The 12,341-nt window shown below is 27.5% G+C and overlaps 1 pseudogene; it reads right to left on the bottom strand.

Annotated features, from left to right (window-relative positions):
• LOC149186996 (F-box/kelch-repeat protein At5g15710-like) overlaps positions 1-6,625 on the bottom strand; it is a 70,467-nt pseudogene extending 63,842 nt beyond the window's left edge.
• Between the last annotated feature and the right edge of the window lie 5,716 nt (positions 6,626-12,341).

Here is a 12,341-nt window from a genome sequence, read left to right as displayed (position 1 = left end):
CTTGTTGGTGAGGTGGAGGCAGTTAATAACCCCCCAAAGAGTGGTGGATGGATAATTTTTTTGTGATTTTACTTTCTTTTGTCACACAATTTCCAAGAGAAGAATTTGAGAGAAGGAAGAGAAGCAAAGGGTAATAGACAAAAATGGAATTGTAGGCCTAGTTTCTTTGGGGGACCAACATTGGTTGTTTCAAGGTTGGGAGGAGCCAAATACTTAACTCTTAATTTACTAGGAAAATTGTTCAAGTCAGTGTCTCTAACTCTTGTATTTTCTTAACAACATTCAAATGAAAATTGTTTATTTCCTTTATATCTGGTTTACTATTTCTTTAGTTATAATGAAGAAAGGAAAACTAAAATTAATATGTTACTAAATTTAAGTACTAAGTATTTATATTTTTTTCCTTCGTATGATGATATTAATTAAAGAAAGAGAAATTATATGACAAAAGGAATAATATCTATTTAAAATACACAATTCGAACTTGGTAGAAGAGAATAGATATTATTAATACTAGAATTTCTTATATATGTATGTATGCTACAAGTGGATGCCATATGAAAACATATAGATAACACAACTGAACCTGTAATTAAAGAAAAATATTACAAATAAAGAATCATAAAATACAAAGATGACATTCAGAAGAGAATGTACAAATATACAAGTTTCCTTTATAAACTTGAATAAACCCATAGTATGTCAAACACCATGTTATTTATATACACATAGACATATATTAAACCATATTCATGAATAGTGTTGTTTAGGAAGAATTTGAAGAAAGTGTGTAGTTGTTTCGAATGTTCTAAAGGAGAAACAATAAAAATTCTCCGATCAAAAGCATATGTAAATATAAATATTAACCTCAACACATAATCCTTGAGGTAGGAACAAGAGGAATTGATTAAAACCATAATAAATAAACTATATACCTAAATATTGAACTAGAGTTTAATACTACTCAGAAGATTTTCCTTTGTGAATTTTTTTAAGGAAATAATGAATAATTCCTACTAAAATAAATGGTGAAGCTATTCGGATGAAACAATAAACACATATATAACACGTTAAGGAGATATCCAGAATAAATGATGTTCTCTTAGAAAAGTTAAAACAATTCTATAACATAGTATTTGTATTTGGATTTGTAATAATCCTTTTCATAAAACAATAATTTCCTCAGTTTGGGAAATCATATTCCCTTGACAAATGACAAAATAAGAACTGAAAAGAAAAACTAACAAGAGCATATAGCTCATTATCACTATCCACACACACATATATTCACCTTTTCCCAATGAGAGGCTAGAGGGTTTGAAGGGTTATCCAACCCAGAGAAAGTACAAATCCAGCATTAAAATTTAAAACCCAGAGAAATACTTTTATTTCCAGTAACGCCTTTGCAATAGAGCACTTTGGAATAATTCAAATAGTGAATATTTGTTATAAGAAGAAAAAACAAAAGTCTAAATGTCACGATTGAGCATGAGTTTGTAAAATGGATGAATCTATGAATTGGAATTTTTGTTCAAGAGTGGAACAAGAATATCACCTTGTATGGTCATTGAACCATTTATAGGAAAACTTTGTTGTATAAGAAAGAGAAAAATGGCTAGTTAAATGGATAAAACAAGGAATCAAACAAATAAATATAGAAGTATTCAAAGAGAGAACTAAAAATATGTGTAATTATAACCATGGAGATCGAAACGTTCTAATACGATACATAGATACAAGGCCAACAACTCTACAACTATCTAGAGTGAAAATAGAAAAGGGAAAGTAATAAGATTTCAACAGAGAAGGCTCGATAGACTTGGCTAGCCAATAATAAGGGCACACATTGTTAAACAAAACCCAATAATACCATCGATGAAATTTCAACACATAAATAATAAATAGAAACTACCCTTCTTATAGCAAAAAACCCTAGGGGAAGAAAACATCTTCTTGTAATCCTAGTGGCTATAGAAAATATTCTGAAACTTAGGCACTAGCCGAAAGAACAAAGGTGAAATTATAACAACAAAAATAAGTATTTTTATAATCAAACACATGAGAGTAGTTACAATGTTTCAAGTCTTAAGGATGCACTAGAGGAATTTGCTCATAGTTCCTCTCTGAAATCTATGTGAATATAGAGATTCACTTCCTCAAGACTTAAGGAATGTCCTTGCAAATATGCAAGAACATAAATTGTAACGTTAGACATGTATTTATACCATTGCAACCGCAATTTCATGTTAAAAATTGAAAATAAATCTACTATATAAATCAACCTTTAACTTTGGAAAGGATGTTGACACATTTCAGGGAGAAACAATTTCCACTCGATAGAAAACTGAGTCAACTACATATAAGTGACAGATGGAGATGTCATACCTAATAAAGATAACTAGAATACACCTGTGGATATGGAGCCAAGGAAAGCAGTGGTTGTCATTGAAAGAAATATTAAAACCCTAGCCGCAAAGTGGCATAATCAAAGAAGGGAAAGTGAGGAAATGAATCAACACAATAGTGACCAAATGAGGTCATTAACCAAGTGATAAAACTCTAATTTCAATACAACCATTGATTCATTCGCAAATAATCTGAGTCATTGGTTAAGGTCAACCCAAAACTATATACATGGCAAGTGGGATGATATTCCCTCTTAAACATAGAACAATCTAGAAGGATGTTGATAACACATATAACTCAGAATAATTATTCAAATAATACCACATCAAAACAAAAAACTTAAAACCAAAACATTATATATGTGTCTCTGATTACAATAATTCCAAGTCGAGAAACTTCTTCGAGGAGGATGTGTTGCATAGAAGGATAACCAATAATGTATTACAAACATTAAAATGATTAATGTTTAGAGAAAAAGATATATATATATATATATATATATATATATATATATAATAGACTCTAAAGGAGTTGACTATTTGTTTATGAAATTTGATAGTACAAAGTCGCTCGTTCTATCATACCGGGAGAGGAATACCTTTCAATAAATAACCCTTCCATTACGAATACGAATGAAGACCTTTCCTAGATATATAGCGAGAGAGAGAGAGATATACTTACTGAGGAATGAACTAAGTCCCTTCCTTTTATTAAGGTCGAAAGAGAACCTTACAATAAACCTAGAAAACAATGTACCACATGCATCATCCAAACAATAAAGTAAACACATAAATAATCATAGGTTGGTTGTTTGAAAAAGGAAGGTAGTCATTTATTAAGATAGTGTATTAGCTTAAATGTGTATAGTGGAAGAAATAAGAATTAAGCATTATGGTTTAAATTTATATCTGATGAAATTAAATGTAGCACCATTGTATTGATAAACCTTTGGGAATAAAAATTGTGTAAAAAAGGCATAGTTGGTATGTGAATAAAGAAGATTATAAAATTGTTTCTCAACACAAACTTTTAAATACAAATGTAAGAGATGATAAGAACATGACCTCCATAATAATTGCATTCATTCAACAATGAGTTATGGAATATGACATCCTTATAAACATTGTTGGGACTAGCTAATCATCCATAGACAAGTAATTATCAAAAGTGAATATTTTGTAAGCATATTATCTTTATTAAAAAAAGAATTGGAATATTAGGGGTCTTTACACCCTGTAAGCTATAAAAGTGAATATTTTGTAAGCATATTATCTTTATTAAAAAAAAGGTAAATTATTAAAAGTCTTTACACCCTATGGGCTATAAAATAGTTTTTTTATTGAAATTCTTTTTTAATTTATTTTTCACTAAATTATTGAACATGTAATATAATACCATCATTTTATTTTTATTATATTTATAAAAATATATTATATTCATATTATATTTAAATTTTTTTATAAAAAGAATTTATAACTAAAACATACTTTCAGCCACTTTATCAAAGATCACGTTACATTATTGTCGGTATAACCCTGCATTGCATTACTATTCCTATAACTTTTTGGACTAATATTAAAATTACTATAACTTTCAAAATAAGTGACTCTCATAAAATTCTCAATAGGTGATATCATCTTTTTAATTTCATTTTTTAATTATTTAAATTACATTTTTAAATATATAAATAAATCAGTATCATAATTTATTAAAAATATTTAGATGGTATAAACTCAACTTAAATTTACATTTTTAATTAAATTATAAAATAAAAAAATTAAATGGTAAAATATTTACACTTGATTTTTAAATAAATCATTACATTATAATTTTTAGATCATTAAAATAATTTACTTAATAATATAATAATGAATAAATTACAAAATAAATATATATAATTCTTCAACCTTTGTACATCACATTGTGAAGTGTATGCTATAATAAAAAAATATAATAAAAAGTTAGATATAACATACTTTTATAATTGTTTAAGGCAAAGTATAATATAATCAATTTGGATTAAAATGTTTTAATTTTTAATTAATTTACAAATTTTTAGAAACTATTTCCAAATTTTATTAAAATTTTGTTAAAATTAAATATTAACTTATTTTTTTTAAAAATTGAAAATTATTTTTTTAATTTTTAAAATTTGAATTTCTAATTTTTGATTGGTGGATGACTATTTTTATGTGGTTTAAAATCAATTTTTCATAGTTTAAAATTGTTAAAAAAAAATTCACAATATTTTTTTTTTTGGTTAAATATATAGATAGACCTTAATGATCACTCCTTCCTTAAAGTCCGATAGACCATATGGTCTTAGTGGATGGTAATCATCATCATCCTCAATTAATTGTTGTATTCTTTCTAATAAAAACTTTTTTTTCTAATAACAATGTTTTTCCACCATTTTTCATTAATATATTTTATTAATCATAATATTTTTTTATTGTTAATTATTTAATTGTTGTGGACACTTTTTCATTAAACTATGTTATCATGTACGGATAGATTGTTAGCAATTTGATTCCCCCTCCACAAAGGTTGTGGTGCTTAAATCATGCACTTAATATAACTAAGTTATATGATCACATTCACCTAGAATTTCTTCCCTTGTCTCTCCGCATCACCTATTATCTCCATGAAAATTAAAATGATTTATATTAATTTATTATTCTTTTCTCTACTTATATATTTCAATTTTAGGAGAGAATGAATGACGTTTTATGGAAAGATCTTTAATACTTCATATGTTTGTTTATTTAATGTTCTCTAGAATATATATCTCTCTCTCTCTCTCTCTATATATATATATATATAATCATGCACTTAATATAACTAAGTTATATGATCATATTCACCGGATAAGAATTCTCTACTTTTTGTATAAGAAACAGGTACTAAGCAGCAACATTGCATAGTACACTTGTTAAAATAAAATTTCTTCGATTGTCTCTCTACAACACCCCAGTTCTCCATGAAAATTAAAATGATTTCTATTAATTTATTATTCTTTTCTCTACTTATATATTTCAATATTGGGAGAGAATGGATGTCATTTTATGAGATGATCTTTAATACTTTATTTGTTTGTTATTTGATACTCTCTTTTATATATATATATATATATATATATATATAAAAGTTGTTAAATAAATTTTGTATTTATAAATTTAATTAAAATAAATATTTTTATTTTTATTTAAAATATATAAACAACAATTATAAATAATTAAATAATTTCACTCAACATTAAATTAATTATATTGTGAAATATTAAAAAATACACCAAAATTTATAATTTAAATGATAATAAAATTAAGTATATTATTTATGGTGTTGAGAGGTGCCTTATAACTTAGTATGGTAGTGATGTTATAAAACGTTATTTAATATAATGTTTTTTTTTGTAAGTTGAGGTAGTGCCTTTCTATTACTTCAAACTGTAGTACGTATTACAACATTTTTATCCATGGCCAGATGGTTTCAACCTCTCTAGTGGGAAACTAGGTCTGTTAACCATTTGGTTGCATCATAACTAGTCCAAATTTGGAAATGTCCAAGAATTTCGAGCAAGGAAAAATAAACAAGAGTGCCCTTATACCCTCTGATATCAACTAGCCTACTAAAAAAAGCCAAAAATACCTTCCTATATATTTGAGCAAACTTAATCATCTAATGATTCTACTAAAGTTGGATCTTTGGAAATAGATCCAGGCTGCTCTAACGGAGGCATGCATGAGATATGTCTCTCAATGGGTGCCAGGTGGGCATTATGTTGCAGAATTTGGCATTAAATCAATTAGAGTTCCCTCTGAGTTATCTACATATCTTCTAAGGGCTCTGGGATACCTGTAAGTGGCAACATTAATGCCTTAGCTAATAAAATCTTCATCATCTAATAAATATGAAGAGTTTACATTAACAAGGTTCGTCTACCATGTGTGTGGCCCAAGTCTGGTAAAATATCACCAAAGTCAGCCAAAATCTCTTGGTCGTTGGGATCCGCCTCATTATATATTTCCTCCTCCCATTCTCTAATTTCATTTCTGGCCCATGATGGAATGCATGTTCTATCAGCATTAGCTACTACATTCCCCATACAACTGATTCTCATATGTCCACAGCCCCTGAAGGATCTATTCTAATTACCTCCACGACCACGCCCCTTGCCTGAGCGCAAACCATGATTCCAGAGGGACGACGAGTGTATCATGGTTGCGTGAAAGACCCCTAACAAATATTTCCAAAGTGTCCTTGCAATTAAAATCCTAGAGTCGTTGGCTCTCGATTGGTTGTCCACAGAAGGTAACCCAGGTGCAAATAGAACAATATAAGGCTTAGTGTCTCAATGAGGGTGGGTTCTTGTGAGAAATAATAGACAACAACAACCAAATAACAATTCAATAAAACTGAATCGTAATTTCATATCTTGATGTTTCCCAAGGATTCTCTTTACTAGATTAGTCCATTCTCGATGATATGAATCTTAAGAAGACTTACGAGGCTTATCTTGTAGAGTGTAACCTTGAACCATATTATATTCACTACACCAATGACCAAGAGACCCTATAAGGAAATAAAGGGTTTTCCACCTTCTTCCCAGACTGAAACCAATAACCTAGGTGTACTGACTTCCAATTGACCATAGACACATCAGACTCAAAGCAACCCTTTTCAGAAAAATTAAACTGTGATTGGTGTCCCCTGAGCAACTTTGCATGCGCTAGAAACCACCCATGCTCAAACCCCAAACTGTTATAGATGAACCATAATCAAAAGAAGGCTCGACCCCCCAACCCCAATCAATGGTTTGGCTTTGGTTGTGGAGAGGAGGGCTTTAAGGGCTTGATAAACCCACAGACCAAAGGGCTTCAAAAGTGCAAGATATAAAACAAACACCTGCATGTACATACGAATCCCAAAACCTGACAGAAACTGCCATGCATACAAACCAAAACCATTTGACATGGAGAAAAAGCATCGAAGACATAATAAAAATAAAAGGGTCGACTGTAACGTACCCACAGGAGTGAAGGCAATGTGGAGAGGACCGGACACCTGCCTAGTAAACTGCCCTCGATGACCCCTATGCAGTATACATATCACTCAACCCCAATGCCTGATTACCTGCAGAAAGTTTATGGATCCTTCCTCCCAAAATTATAAGACAGGTTTTACCCTTTGGATTGATGGCCTCACACACCATTGTATGCCACCACCTCTTTGCATCAATATGACTATTCTTTCCTTGCATGGGCTTATGCGTGTGGGGGTGGCCATGTCTTCCCCCATCCTTCATTACCATCATTACCATGGGCACTGCGACCCAAATCCCACAGTGCTTCCTTGCATGCTTCGCACCTGATCGTGGGCTTATGTAATGTAATGTTATGTTGATTCAATCAAATTATTTAAAATAAAATTAGAATTAAAAAGTAATAATTAATACTTAATATAGTTAGATAATTTTGAGTTATTTGTTCGATGGGTTTACTAATGGTGATTTACAAACCCATGGTATTGCATAGCCCATGGTATTTGTCTATGATATTTGTTATGATGGAGCCCATTTGAAGGTTTGAAGAAATACATTATGGAATGCAATAGTACTAGTTTAAATCCATATTAACTCCAAACTCGATCCCTCTTGATGCTTGGTAGATCCATATTTAAGATGGATCTAGGTTGGTTTTATTTTAGAAAACATAAAATTTATGTCAACACACACACACAACATATTATAAGATTTATGACTTAAAATAAATATAAAATTGAGACATCTAATTTTTGTTGATGATGATGATGATTAATATATACTAAAATTAAAGTTGGTCTAACCAACCTTAAGAAATGTAAGAGGTTACTTAGATTTCTTTAAAATTTTATTTCTATAATAAAAAAAAATTAAGATAAGTACTCCAATATCACCATAGTTTTGATGACTCGAGAGGTTAGGAAGGTTGATATTGTGATAGATATTTTGAAATTCTAATCCAATTTGAGTATAAATAGGGCACTAGAGAAGAAATATTTTTTCATCTTCAAACTTCTTAGTATAACAAAGAAGATAGATTCTTGCATCCAACTGTATTTTGGGAGTTGTAGATCACCCAATTTTTCCATCTAGGGCTTGCGAATTGGTAAGAATTTTACCAATGTTGATTTTCTTCTTTGCACTAGTTAGAATTGAGAGATACTTTTGATCTTCTAGATTAGGGTTGAACACTTCCTTATAGTATATTTAGCTTCTTTTCATCTTCTTATTATCATTATTTAAAAGTAATAATATTTTTAATATTTTCATTATTTTGTAAAATAACATCTCTTGTATATACCAATAAATTAGCTAAGACTTTACATTTTGATGTCATCCTAGTTTGAGTTACTTGTGGTTTTGGCTAGAACTCCAAGAAATCTTGGGGATCCTCTTGGCATCTATGTCATTTATCTTGGTCTTATACATTGAGTGCCTAACCATGGTCATGTACTCAATGAGGACAAGGCTCACTTCAATAAAGAAAATAAAATAAAATGTATTGCCTTTAATTTTGATATATTTGTTTTTACTTTTTTCCTATAAGTTTTAAAAATATTATATCCCAAACACAGTTTGAGTGGGCCTAATGGTTAAGAGCAGGTATTTTCTCTTAAGAGGTCGCAAGTTCAAAACTAGAGGGGGGTAGAGTATGTATGTCTTTATAGACTTAGCAGTCAAATCGATGCACGGAAATGGATCCCTTGTACCACAAACAAAAAAGTCTCATACACTAATTTGGCGTTTGGCTTGATCGTAACCTTAAAATTAAATAATAATAATAATTTTATTTACTTTTCTAAAATAAAAAATACCAATACCAATTAAAAAAAATGGATACTTCTAAGGTGAAATTAATTTGGGACCCATTCTTTCGCAAGTAGGTTAGCTGTCATTCTATTCTCACGTACTTGTCATGCTTCATGCTTCTTTTTTAATGTATGAGATAGGCCTAATACTTTTTCACACACTTGAACTAGAAGTTCAAGCAATGACTTGTGAGTGTTGTTTCACTGGGATGCGTAGTGTGGAATGGCAATTGCATGTGAAAATTTAACGGTGGGGGCATGGAAATATCAGTGCGAATAATTACTTTAGTGGGGCGACATGAAGAATGGGATCTAACTTTATTAAATTCTTGCTTTTCTAATCTTTAAAAGAAAGTAATTGTATACTCGTTCTTCTTTATCTTTATACTTAATTTGATAGGACTGTGTTTCTATGAATTAAGATAAAATAAAATAATGAAATTTTTTATATTATATAATATATTTCTTAATTATAAGTTAAGATAAATTAAAATAGTGATATCTTCTCTAACCATATATTTGTTAATTATACAAAAAATAGTTTGTAGACTCAATATTGCATATCGAAATAATGAATACTATAATAATGATTTTATAAAATATGATAAGTAAATGAAAAAGATGCGAGAACACTATATTTAAAAGTAAATGAAAAAGATGCGAGAACACTATATTTAAATATAAATTGAAGGGATTTATATTTAATTAAATGTATAGTTTTATATTGGAATTTACAGATTTGGCTTTGTTATTATGTTATTAATTTTAATAATGGTAATTTGTATATTATTTTTAACAATTTACATTTAAAAAGATAAACAATGTTGATTCATATGAGGATTTATTTTTAAAGATAAGTTTATAAAAAAAATTGATAATATTATTAAACTGAAAATAAAACACTTTTCTAAATGACCATAAGCTTTATGATTTCTTTAGTGTTTTATTTTAAATCAGTTTTTTTTTTAAATTTTATTTAAATTATTTATTTTTATATATAATATTAAATATTTTATTATTAATTTGATTTTAAATTGATTTATTAATTTCAAGTTTTTAAAAATGAATTTATCAATGCCAAAATATTATGGTATATGAGGATTCATCATATTTGCAATACTAAGAGGGTTGAAGATGAGAAAAACTCTCCTAAAAACATTACCTATACTCAAATTAAATCACAATTTCAAAATAACTTTATAATGATATTCAACTTCCTAACCTCCTAAATCATCAAAACTATAGTAAAGTTGAAACATTTTTCTTGATATTTTTTAAATATGAAAATAAACTTAAAAAATAAATCTAATAAATCAATTATAACTCATATATATTAATCATTAATATTAAAATAAAAAATCACTAAATATTATCATTATAATAAAAAAATCACTAAATATTATATTAGTCAAAAGATACTCCAACTCATAAGCATACTTTAACAACATTCTATAAAGATACTTTAACAACATTCTTAAAATTCTTTTATAACTTAAAATCTAAAAGTTAAAACCTTAACCTAAATAATAATATATAAAGAGCAACAAAGATAAATAATGTTGATTCATATGATGATTTACTCTTAAGTTCATAAAAATCATTTTGATAATATTATTAAAATAAAAGTAAAACACTTCTCTAAATGACCATACGCTTTATGATGCCTTTAGTGTTTCATTTTAAATTAGTTTTTTCTAAAATTTTATTTAAATTATTTATTTTTATATATAATATTAAATATTTTTATTATTAATTTGATTTTTATTTGATTTATTAATTTCAAGTTTTTAAAAATAAATTTATCAATGTTAAAATATTATGGTATATGAGGATTCATCATATTTGTAATATTAAGAAGATTGAAAATAAGAACTCTCCTAAAACACATTGCTTATACTCAAATTAAATTACAATTTCAAAATAACTTTATAACAATGTTTAACTCTCTAACCTCCTAAATCATCAAAACTATAAGAATGTTGAAACATTTCTCTTAATATTTTTTAAATATAAAAATAAACTTAAAAAATAAATCTAATAAATCAATTTTAACTCATATATATATTAATCATTAACATTAAAATAAAAAATCACTAAATATTATCATTATAATAAAAAATTACTCCAACTCATAAACATACTTTAACAACACTCTATCAACATACTTTAACAACATTCTTAAAATTCTTTTATAACTTAAAATCTAAAAAGTTAAAACCTTAACCTAAATAATAATATATAAAGAGCAACATTACAACAAAAGAGAACACATGCATCAAGACATAATATCTACACTAAACCCCACTTTCATATCGACATCAATTGAAAAAAAATTAGTGTATCAATTATAGTTTCACCTCATGATTCCCAACTTTAAAATCCTAAATAATTATAATCATACTCACTTAAAATAAACCAATTATACCTGAAACTCACTTATTTATCATCCCGTCGACATAATACTCTCAAAAGTCCATGCTATCAAACAATAAGATTCCTTCATAACTATCTAGTCGGTAACCGCCTGTGTGATATTCTTTTATTTAAATAAAATAATATAAAATTTTAATTTAAGGCCTTATATGCTAATCAACAAATTTTAACATTGTTTTTAAAATTATATATATAGTAAAGTTTAATATTATATATTTTTATCATAACATTTATCTATAGTAAGTTTAAAAAAAAGTTATAAGATCTAATTTTAACGTTGTTTTAAAAATTATGTATATATAAAAGTAAAGTTAAGTTTAATATTATATATTTTTATCATAATATTTATCTATAATAAGTTATAAGATATATTATAATACATATGATTTACACGATTTAATAAGTTTAGAATAAGTTATAAGATATGTTTTCCGAATGTAGATTTTTATTGTTCTAATTTATAATGAGAAAATAATGTTTATGGAGAAATTACGTTAATAATAGTTGAAATATTTTATTTTTTAGGTGAATCTTTTACCTAGGAAGGACATGAAGCAAGAAACAAAAAGAAATAAGAAACATAGATGAAGAGAAAGAGACTAATTTTTTAAAAATGCAATGGTATTGGGAAAATGTTGGGAAAGATGTTAGAG

The sequence above is a fragment of the Pinus tabuliformis genome, chromosome 3_1 (assembly GCF_031772625.1).
Source record: "Pinus tabuliformis cultivar Carrire ecotype Pingquan chromosome 3_1, CPIR1, whole genome shotgun sequence".
NCBI classification, from domain to species: Eukaryota; Viridiplantae; Streptophyta; class Pinopsida; order Pinales; family Pinaceae; genus Pinus; species Pinus tabuliformis.
Note: the sequence above shows the minus strand (reverse complement) of the source record. Positions and strands in the feature narration are given on the sequence as shown.